The sequence below is a fragment of the Panthera leo genome, chromosome D4 (genome assembly GCF_018350215.1).
Source record: "Panthera leo isolate Ple1 chromosome D4, P.leo_Ple1_pat1.1, whole genome shotgun sequence".
Taxonomy (NCBI): Eukaryota; Metazoa; Chordata; class Mammalia; order Carnivora; family Felidae; genus Panthera; species Panthera leo.
This window is the reverse complement of record NC_056691.1, coordinates 41,026,317-41,036,484: the sequence shown is the minus strand read 5'-3', so window position 1 is coordinate 41,036,484 and position 10,168 is coordinate 41,026,317. Positions and strand designations below refer to the sequence as shown.

Genomic DNA, 10,168 nt, shown 5'->3' with positions numbered 1-10,168 from the left:
CTTTCCCCCCATGAATCAGAGAAGTCCCTTTCAATTGATATTTTCTGTGTTATACTATCTCTTTGTTCATTCGCTTACTGCCTCCCAATCTCCCTCACATTTGTCTCCATTCCCCAACAATATCCTTTTATTGGCTCTGTCATTGATCCAGAAATTTCTGAAACTGACAATGCTGTTTCTCATCATCACTATGAGCGTATCCAAGCCTGAAACTTTTAGAAACAAGAGACGTCCCCAAGTCGGCAACCTCAGGGGATGCTCCCTGCCGACCATCCCTTTCAAGTTGGTGGAGGAAAAGTGTATTGTGTCTAGTATTTCCCCAACTTGAACAGAGCTATGCTGATTTAGCACAAATTTCCCATAAAAAGCTGACCCCTAGGGAGCAAAGACTGAACTTGGAAAGTTTTATCCCAAAAGGAGAATTTGTCGTAAAGTTATGAGTGACTGAAATGTGAAGGGCTGGAGACGTTGGAGTGGGTTGAATGGCAACGGTTTTACAATGCCTGCGATTGCATTTCCTCCTGTGAATGCTTAGCTATTCCCCCACGTGCCACACTCCCTATGACCCTTGGCCAAAAGCATCATTACCCTGTTCACCCGCTGAAAAAGAAGATTAGGACTGTTACCAACAAAGCTACTTCCCATGGTAAAAAGAGGCTCTTGGATCAAGTTTTCTCTCTACGGTCACTGAAAATGACAATTCATTTCTTTCCCACTAGCCAAACGCTGTCTCCAGATGCACACATGTGGATTCCATTGAAGTCAAAGAGGCCCCAAACCCGTTTGAGGTCTCTTCTTGGTGACAAGAAAGTGGAGTTAGAAAGACAAGCTGCAGAGCAGGAGTGTGTGTGTGTGTGTGTGTGTGTGTGTGAGAGAGAGAGAGAGAGAGAGAGTTCTTACCAAAGTCTAAAACCCATTTTTAATCTTCATCATTTAAAAGCAGCCAATCTGATTATCCTGGGAATCCTCTGACATCTATGCTCCAGTGTAAGACCAAAGATGGTGGAAAAGTTCTTTTGACAGCCTCTGCCAAATTTATAAAACCATGAGATCTGCAGGTCAGAGAGCAGAAGGCACAGCTGCATACACAGGTTCTGAGGCCCCAGAACTGTGTTCAAATCCCCGTCCCATCACCTTCTGGCTGTGTGCTTTTGAGCAGGTTCCTTAATTTCTCTAAGCTCTGGCTCTTGTGACATCCTGCCTTTTGGTGACCTATAAAATAGAGATTGACGTATTGTAAATACCTAGCATGTAATAAATGTTCAAATGGTGGCCATTGTCATGTCAATAACAGGAGGCTAGAAGACATCAACACCAGCCCCATCACACACACGCGAACACGCTCAGACAACTAAGCCTCCCACGTGTGGTACACTCCTGTAAGGGCTGCTTTCTGGCCTCCAGGTCCTTCCCATTCACAAAGCTGGGCCCTCTCACTTCTGGCTCAGTGGAGACATTTCTGGAGTGTCCCAAGAAAGTAGTTTGTGTAGTTCAGACTCAAGCCATCCTCAATACCTAGCCCCACTTGGAAGCAGAACTGGATTCTAATCTTTCTTCCATTCTTACTAGCCATGGTAAAGTTTGTTCATTTTGGCTTCAACATAACACATGATAATGGGTACTTATCTGCAGTCTTCACAAGAATACAAAACTCAAGTAAAATAAAATGTAATAGAAACCCTCCTATTATTCTGTTCCTTTTCATGTGCAGTACTCTTTGTGGTTAAAATCTTCTGTGCAATGATTTGCTTAAAATCCGCCTCCTCCCCTAGACTGTAAGCTTCATGAGGCCTATTTTGCTCAAGGTAGCACATCATAGCAGAGTGATAACCTCATTGCCGGCCTTCAGTAAATATTTGCTGAATAAACACAAGATTGAGAATGAAAACGTACTTTGAAAACTGCAAGGCACATACTAATGTCAGGCACTATTATTATCATGAGCTATCATGCAAATACCAAGTGATTGGTTACTGGAGTGCCCTGTTCAACCAATTTATGTGTATTTAAAAGCTTTCCACTGTACAGTTTTTAGGCATATTGTTTCTACATAAATGAGTATGATGTTTGTTATTTCTATAGAAATTGATCACGGGGCCTTGGTTCGGGAGTATAAAATCCTGCATTTTATTCCTGCTTCTTTGGAAAAATAGATTTCTTTTTGGCTGGGCATGTGAGGGCTACCCATATTTTATCTTTACCCATTCATCAACTCATTCATCATTCATCGATTCATTCATACACTTAAGAACTATTTATTAAATTCCTGTTTTGTGCCAGGTACTGTATCCAAGTACAGAGAATACAACGGTAAATATGGCGGATGGCTCTCATACTCAGCTCACCGTCTACTGTGAGAGCCTAGCCCATGGCTAACAGTGTGACACGAACAGTAATGGAGAGGTATGTGTGTACACAACAGGGACAGCGGGAGCTGCAGGGGAAAGCACTTTCTTTGGAATGGGTGAAGGGGTATAAGAAGCCTTACAGAGGAGTTGATGCTGGAACCCAGTCTTGTAGGAAGAGTCTGGGTTGTCCAGGTAAACTAGGTGAAGAAGGTGTATTTTCGGCAGTGGGAAGAGTGTGTGATTTGATGAATAAATGACAGGATAGCTACGGTCATAAAGGACATGAGCCTAAATGATCGACCACCTTGTATTTCAATTGTGTGAAAATTTGTGGATTTAGGTGAATGCAGTGAGCTCTTTTTTTTACCCCAGGGAGCCAAAAAGGACACCTCAAATCATGGAATTAGGAAGGAGGGCCTTAGCAAAGGAATGTCAAGGAGGGAGTTTTTAGGCAGACACTAGCCACTTGCCCACTTTCGGGAGGAGGATAAGAAAGAATCCCCAAGGCTGCCTCAACCAATTTGGAGATGTCAAAACATGACAGAGGACTTAATCTTCGAAGGTCACAGAGATGTTCCAAAGAATGGACGGAGTGATGGACATTTTCTTCCTCTCCAGGATTCACAAATGCACTTGGGTTCAAAGCAGGGGACATTGTTAAAGACAACATTATTCTTCCAGAAAGGCGAACCAGGTGCTTTGAAAGCCTCCGACTCCATTCTGAATGTAATCTATGCATTTAAAATCATTTTCTAAGCTGGGACAACGACACAACACAACACAAGCTACCATGAATAAAGTTGGGCTGCCTGGTCTAGCTGAGCTGAAAAGTGCTGGTGCAGGGTGTTTTCATTTAAAAATTCTTATTATTTTTTAAAGAATTCTTGTTATAAATAAAAAACTATTATTATTCAAGTGCATGCTGAAACTGAATCATGCCATTCTTACATAATTTTTCATTGGATTGTTGCAACCCATAAAGAAATCCAATTAAATTTCCCTTGCAGGCACGGGCCTTCATTCAGGGGGCCTTGAAAAAGCCGGTTTGTTGTATTGTATGGCAGGTCGATGAATCGAGAAGCAGAGAGGGCCTGTCCCAGTTCTTGTCTCGTGTGACATGATGTGAAGAGAGTCTGCCAGCAATGTTTCAAAGAGCTGCATTATCAGACAACATAAAGGCCCTCCGTCCCTCCTTTCTGCCGCTGTACCACAGAGTATTCACACGCCATGTCTCCATCCCGTGAACAGTTCTGAGCCCCGTACGGTTAACATACTGCTTTCTGGATCATGTGAGCACTCACCATCGTTATCCTAGACATCGGACCAAGGTTAAGAGGGGAGTGAGCCAGAGATAAGATAACGTTTTTGAAGATACTTGAAAGGGAATGTCCTGGAAACCAGACTACACAAACATTTGATTTCATTACCTAAAAAGAAGGCAGAAGCCAACGTGTCACCAAATTATATGATTTTACATTAATCTGTTTCTCGGTTGCTATCTGGGTTGTTTATGCATTTTCCTTCAGTGATTTATGTATCATGTGGGGTCTCAATTATTTCCAGACACACAGGATTTTTGTCTTTAGATACAAATTTTGCATGAGCGGACCCACACGCACACCTACTTTCCTCCCCCTTATCTTCTCTCTAGTGTAGAAAAAGCTCTTCTAAAGTTCTGTCATGTAACTGAGACTTCCTTTAAGATGTCAGCCATGTTGTAGAATTCAGTCTTCTTGCTTTCTATCATACCAGATGTGGAGAACTGAGGTCAGAGTCAAAACAAAGAGGAAAACACGCAGAGGCATGAGGGAGAAAGAGGCCACTCTGTATTCCTCACCAAACGTGCTATTTGGAAATCATTTTACATTTCTTCTCCCACTGTTTCTTTTGAGGGGGAGGGATTTGTTTTTGTGTTGCTTTTCATGGTTATTTTTTAAGAAGTAGAAATTGCCTAATTCTTTTCTATCATCATTTATCAGTAAACGTGAGAAGCTTATTCCACTGCAGTGGGGGTTTTATAGGGACAAAGGGTCAACTGTGCCTCTCTCTCTCTCTCTCTTTCTCTCTCTCTCTCTCTCTCTCTCTCTCTCCCTCTCTGTCTCTCAGATGGAGCAGGCATATCTCACAATCAAATTTTCAGAATAATTCACTTAGGTTTTTCCCAGTGCAAGGAATGCAGGCTTGTATTTGTCTTGCTTTAACACAAAGCAATGATTTGATTGGTGACAAGATACACAGGCAGATATAATTGTTTTATGTAAAAAGCATCTCATGGAGCAAAGCACGCATGAGTGTTGGCCTGCGTTTAATAATTGGGAAGCCACGCTATGGTTTTCTAGATCTGGTGCTTGCAAATTATTTATGTCAGAAATGTTTCTTTCAAGTTGAAGTTCCAAAGTGAGCACCAGTGATTACCATCCTTCTGACTATCACCCAGAAGGCCCCAGTAGATGAGTAAAACTGGGGCCAACATAGCCCAGGGAGGATATAGAGCAGTCTCTCTTTTTGTTTCAGGTTTCTGAATTTCCCACAGAAAGTATCCTTTTTTTTTTTTTTAAATACAGTTCTCTGAACCTGAAAGTATCCAAGTGAAATATAGTAGGAAAAGCCTCTCACATGCAAACCTTATGTAACTCGGATGTCTGTCTGTCTGTCTCTGTGAGGGTGTGCATGCGTGTGGCTTCCCTTTAGAGGACCGCCAAAGTGTCCTTTAGATCACAGGTAAACCCTCCTCACACATCAAGTCCTAATTGGACCCAGACCGTCTCCCACAGACTGACCCAGGGTCCTCGAGAAATCAGTCCTGAAGAACTATCAAATTTGCCCAGCCCTCAAGGGTCACAACTGCAAATAAGCCTTTCGCTGAATTTGGCCCATGCTCTGGGTTTTCAGTGAAACTCGAGCTCAGGGAAGAGCTCTTAAGTTCAAATTTAGCAATGAATGTTTCCTCCAAGATGCTTACAGTTTGGTTCTTCTCACCAGGACCCCAAGACATGCATGTGTGCGCACGCGCGCACGCACACACACACACACACACACACACACACACACACTGGCCCCAGAGTTACAATTTCACTAGGAAGGATAGCTTCAAAAGGAATTGGGTTTCAATGACTCTGTCTTATCCTTGAAAAGAACCGTAATGACCATTAACCAAATCATTTCCCTCAGAAAAACAAGTCACATTCTGAGAGCTTATTAGAGGCTTAAAAAATAGATAAAGGTTCAAATGTTGTTGTTCTTTATAAGGTGAGGTTTCATTTTCATCATATAGCATTTATAAAATGCCCACCCATTTGTAGGGGAAATGGAGCCGAACGTAGAATTAAAAAAAAAAAAACCTCCTGTCTTTTCTGCACATGTATAGTGGGACCTAGAAAAAAATGAGAAACTCTGGGGAATGTGGCCAAATAACTCATGCATTGGAAGATTAACTCCATGTCTAATCAAGCCACTAATTTGTTCTGAGGAATCTATCTGCACCTCATTTTGCCATTTGTAAACCAGAGCTCCTCATCATTGTGAAAGAAAATTAAATTACCCCAAATACCTGGAGCCATAGAAAGAGTAGACAAGGTTAAGTAAAGACAACAGCTGACATTAAGGACTTGGCATACTGAAAAGCCACGAGGCTGGGAAGTCACACACCCCAAGGGCAGGTATTAGGGAAATAGGTAAATTAAGGAAACTTCAATATGCAAAAGCTGAGGGAACTGGAAGAATGAAAAGACCGTCTGCACTGGGTGTTGAGAGAAGTCACCAACATCCCTCTGACGGGCAGAATGGTCACAGCAAAGGAAATGGAATTTCAGAAAATCTTTGATGAGTAAAAGAGGAAGCTGGGAAAACTGTGAGGAATACAAAGGCAATTCTAGAACAGGACTAGAAAGAGAGAAAGTGGGAATGCCCTTTTCTTGGGGGGGGAAGAGAAGGGGAGTAGACAATTAGGAAGTTCTTAAAGACTTTGAAGTTGATAGTAGGAGACCTGTTTCCTCGCTAGGACTGAAGGAGGAAGAATTGGGGATTAGGTTGGTTTTGGTGGGGGGACTGTGTCAAAAAAAACCCCCTATGTTTCCAAGGCTTGTAAAAGGTTTGAGAGACAAAATGCTGAAGAAATAGACAGACATCATTGAACTAAAACATCAAATAAGGGATAGAGCCATGGGTTCCTCTTCCACAAGTTCTAATAAATGCTCACAAGGAACCAAAAATGTCTTAGAAACACACACACACAACAACAACAACAACAATAACAACAACAATTCCAAACCAGACCACTTCTCCAAAGGAGCCCAAGTAAATACCACCCAAGAGACGGCAGGGCCTGCCAAGTAGTGACCAAACATTATAAGCAAAATTAGCCAATTAATGGGCTATCCTGTCTCATGGCTGGATCACTGTGCTTGCTGCTGCAGCACGAGCCTAGTCTTGGACCTGCAGACCTGCCCCCTGCTGTCCCTGGGCAGGCCCTCCACCAGGTGAGCGACAGAAGGGTGGTGGGGCAAGAGGGCTGGCCAGATGGCTGAGCCGTGAGGAGCTGTGCTAAGCTTTTTCTTTGCAAGTAACTCTCACCACACGCGCTCTGTAACCTTCCGGAAGTGATTCCTGATCTGTAGATAAGCTGCCAGGTGTTACCCGAATGGGTGATTTTAACGTGATGTCTCTCTTTTTCCCCCACGCAGAAACCAGTTTTGGAAAAATTTTCCAAAAATGAACCGAGACCTGAAATGCTTTGGGTTACTACGGCAACATTTTCTTTTGAGGAATTGCAAGTGTTTGAGGGATCTTTTTATTCATCTTTACAACACAGCTGACAAATGACCATCAGGAAGATGAACGTTGTCCCCATCTTACCAACGAGGAGAAACTGGGTGGAGAAGTATTAAATAAGCAGCCTGCGTATATCCAGAAAGCTAATAATGGACTCCTGATTTCAATTACAAACTGGATAGTGGATTCTAACTGTGTACTTTGGGCTCCGTTAAAGAATGCTTTTAAGAGGAAAGAGGCAAAAACACTTTACCCCTAAATTAAGACAAGTAGAGCTGTTTGTTTTATATACGGCAGATAGAATAAAAATCCTGCCTTTTGTGACATCCATAATGTGACTGATGTCAGAGCCCAAATCAGTGCTGTTTCCAAACAGAAAGTCATTATCATAATAATATCATTTGTAAAATTAATCAAAATAGTCTGATTAAATTCAAGAAATATGTATCACATGATCATTTTTTTTTTTTTTGCCAGACACTGGGCTAGACTTTTTAGAGACTGAATCTTATCCTTAAAGGGAGGCATTATTCCCACATTTTATACATGAGGAAGTCAAGAAAGCAAAGGCTTATGAAGATGTAATTGGAAGAATAACTAACTTCCTGTTCCAGTTCCTACCTCCCACCCAGAGCTGGGGAGGAGCAGAAGACCCAGTTCAAAACCCTGGTTTGGCCATGAGAAGCTTTTCCCAAGAGGCTCTGTGAAGAGAAAGGAACAACTTCACATGAAGAAAATCAAGGAGTTTGGAGCTGAGATGAGAAGTTAGTGAATGGCAGCTGCTGGTAGAGTGAACAGCAATGGGGGGAAGCAAGGAGGGCAGAGGTTGGGAAGAGGACAAAATCATTGCTCACTCAACTTTTCTACTACCATTACCACCCAAAACACCACCATCACTCTCTGCAGACGCACGTGAAGGAGGTGATCCCTTCAGAGCAGGAGAACTTCACCCCTCGAGCTGTGTAGAGACCCTTCAGTCAGTGGGGAAGGCATGGAATCCCGCCTTTGGAAACTCAGGAGCAAATTGGGGCTCCATGATGCCTAAGGACACAGCACGTGAATGGTGGAACCTGTACAACAATCCAGAAAGGGCAGGTTCCATCTGCCATAGAAATACAGAAGCTACACACTTAACTCAATTCAAGGAATGAGCCACTCAACTAAATGTGAACTTCGCTGAGGTTGTTAAAAGCCAGACAAACAAGGAGCCAGAAGCTTCTCATCCAAGTCTCATGCATTGTTTCCTTTGAAAGAGTCCTTCCCTTAAACACAGGCCTCTTTCCTGACTAAATATGTCATTTCAGCCCTGCTCATTCTGCTTGTTACCACGATGGTGCTAATTCGAGCATGGCTCACTTCAAAGTTGACACTGATCCTCCTCATAAGCAATTGTTTTTCAGCCAGACCCATCAGTGGCTCCCGTCAGCCCCTTTCAAGCATGGCGCCAGCTTTTCAAAATGTTGACAAGAGTTCCCCTCTGTTGCTTAGGACAAGCCATGGTTGTCCTTTACAGAGCATGTAATTGTCTCCTGCAGAGAGCGGACCCCCTACCCCACAGGCCCAGCCACCTGTCTTTCCCATTGCAGCAACTGGTAGCTCAGACTCGGGCAAATGCTAGGGGAAGTTGGAACTGTTTTAGACAAGGGAGCCAGAATACAGTTATGAACCAGAATAACAACAGGACTAATTGGTGGAATCCATTGGAATCTTTAAACTGCTGCCCTGGAGTATAAGACCATAGAACTAGAAGGGCTTCCTTTTCTGTTTCTGAGGGGCACCAACTTGTGCTACCCCAATGGCAATCCTATCCCTTTTTAAAGCAATGATTCTCCAACTCTAAATTTCTTCTGGGGAACAAAATGTAAATTTCTGGGCTTCATCCCCAGATGAGTAAGTCTGGGGAGAAGCCCAGGGAACCTCATGTTTAACAAGCTCCCCGGTGATTCAGATGTAGGTGGCCTTGAACTACACTGTGAAATACTGCTCGAGAGTCTTAAGCAAACAAAAGTTCTCTACCTCCCCTTAGAACTCATCTGGGGATTTCAAAAGCTTCAGAAAATTCTTCCTTATATTTTTTCCCTTGGGTTTTGGGACTTACAATGATAATCATTGAAAATAAAACAAACGCATTTCTCTGAGTCAAAGGACAACAAGAGCCAGGTGTGTCTGCCCCTCCTCCCTTCCCCAACTCTTCCCATCCCTATTTCCTCACAGGTACATGTTCTGATGGGCTTTTCCTACAAGGACTAGAGGACCTGCAGCCATCAGGATGCAGAAAGGAATGTTTGTAGTTTCAGTTACCCAGTTGGGAGAGGACGGACCTGGGATTGAGTGACCCATGACCCAGACCCAACCTGGGGAACAGCCTGCAGTTATCATGGCCACTGAGCTGTAACATGCCTCTCTGCTACCTCAGGCTCCCCACCTCCACTTTGTGGGGTCAGTCTCAAATATTTAGGATCAGCCTTGCCCTCCCACCTCCCATTTTCCATCCTCCATACTCCCAAACTCCCCTGGACATCAGCACTGACTTGGACAACAGTCTCAGCACCCCATTGGACAAGGACGGGGTTGCACCAGTCATTAATGCCATTCACCAGTATTTCCAGTTCTCTGTCCTCTACCTACCTACTCTGTAGGTAATGCTTTCTATTGTATAGGGGCTGTGAAATTACTTCTGACCAATGTAAGTGGAATTTATGTAGGTCGCTTCTGGCATAGATCATTTAATTACCAGTGCACAATACCCTGGGATCCTCTTTTCTCTCAGGCAAGGTGACAGGCAACATTTGAGATGGTGACCACACTGTCAGCCTGGGTCCCTGAATGACCCTCTTGCTGAGCCTCTTGCTGGTATGCAATGAATATATAGTATGAGCAAGAAACGAACCTTCATGGTTTTAAGTCACTGAGCTGGGGGATTATTTGTTTCCATGACATCACTTAGCTTGCCCTGACCATGTATGGTCTTTGTGCCATTTTCAGCTCTCGCTTACCCCCTTCTCCAGGTGTTGAGTCCTTTCCTTTTATCCCTGGCTATCAGCCAAAGC

General features: G+C 43.4%; 1 long non-coding RNA gene across 1 annotated transcript; it reads right to left on the bottom strand.

Moving 5' to 3' along the window:
• Positions 1-900: 900 nt before the first annotated feature.
• LOC122204415 lies at positions 901-9,955 on the bottom strand. Its single transcript, XR_006195655.1, has 2 exons — positions 9,853-9,955; positions 901-1,212 (listed from the first exon to the last, which is right to left on the bottom strand). It is a non-coding gene; the product is annotated as an uncharacterized LOC122204415 (long non-coding RNA).
• Positions 9,956-10,168: the final 213 nt, after the last annotated feature.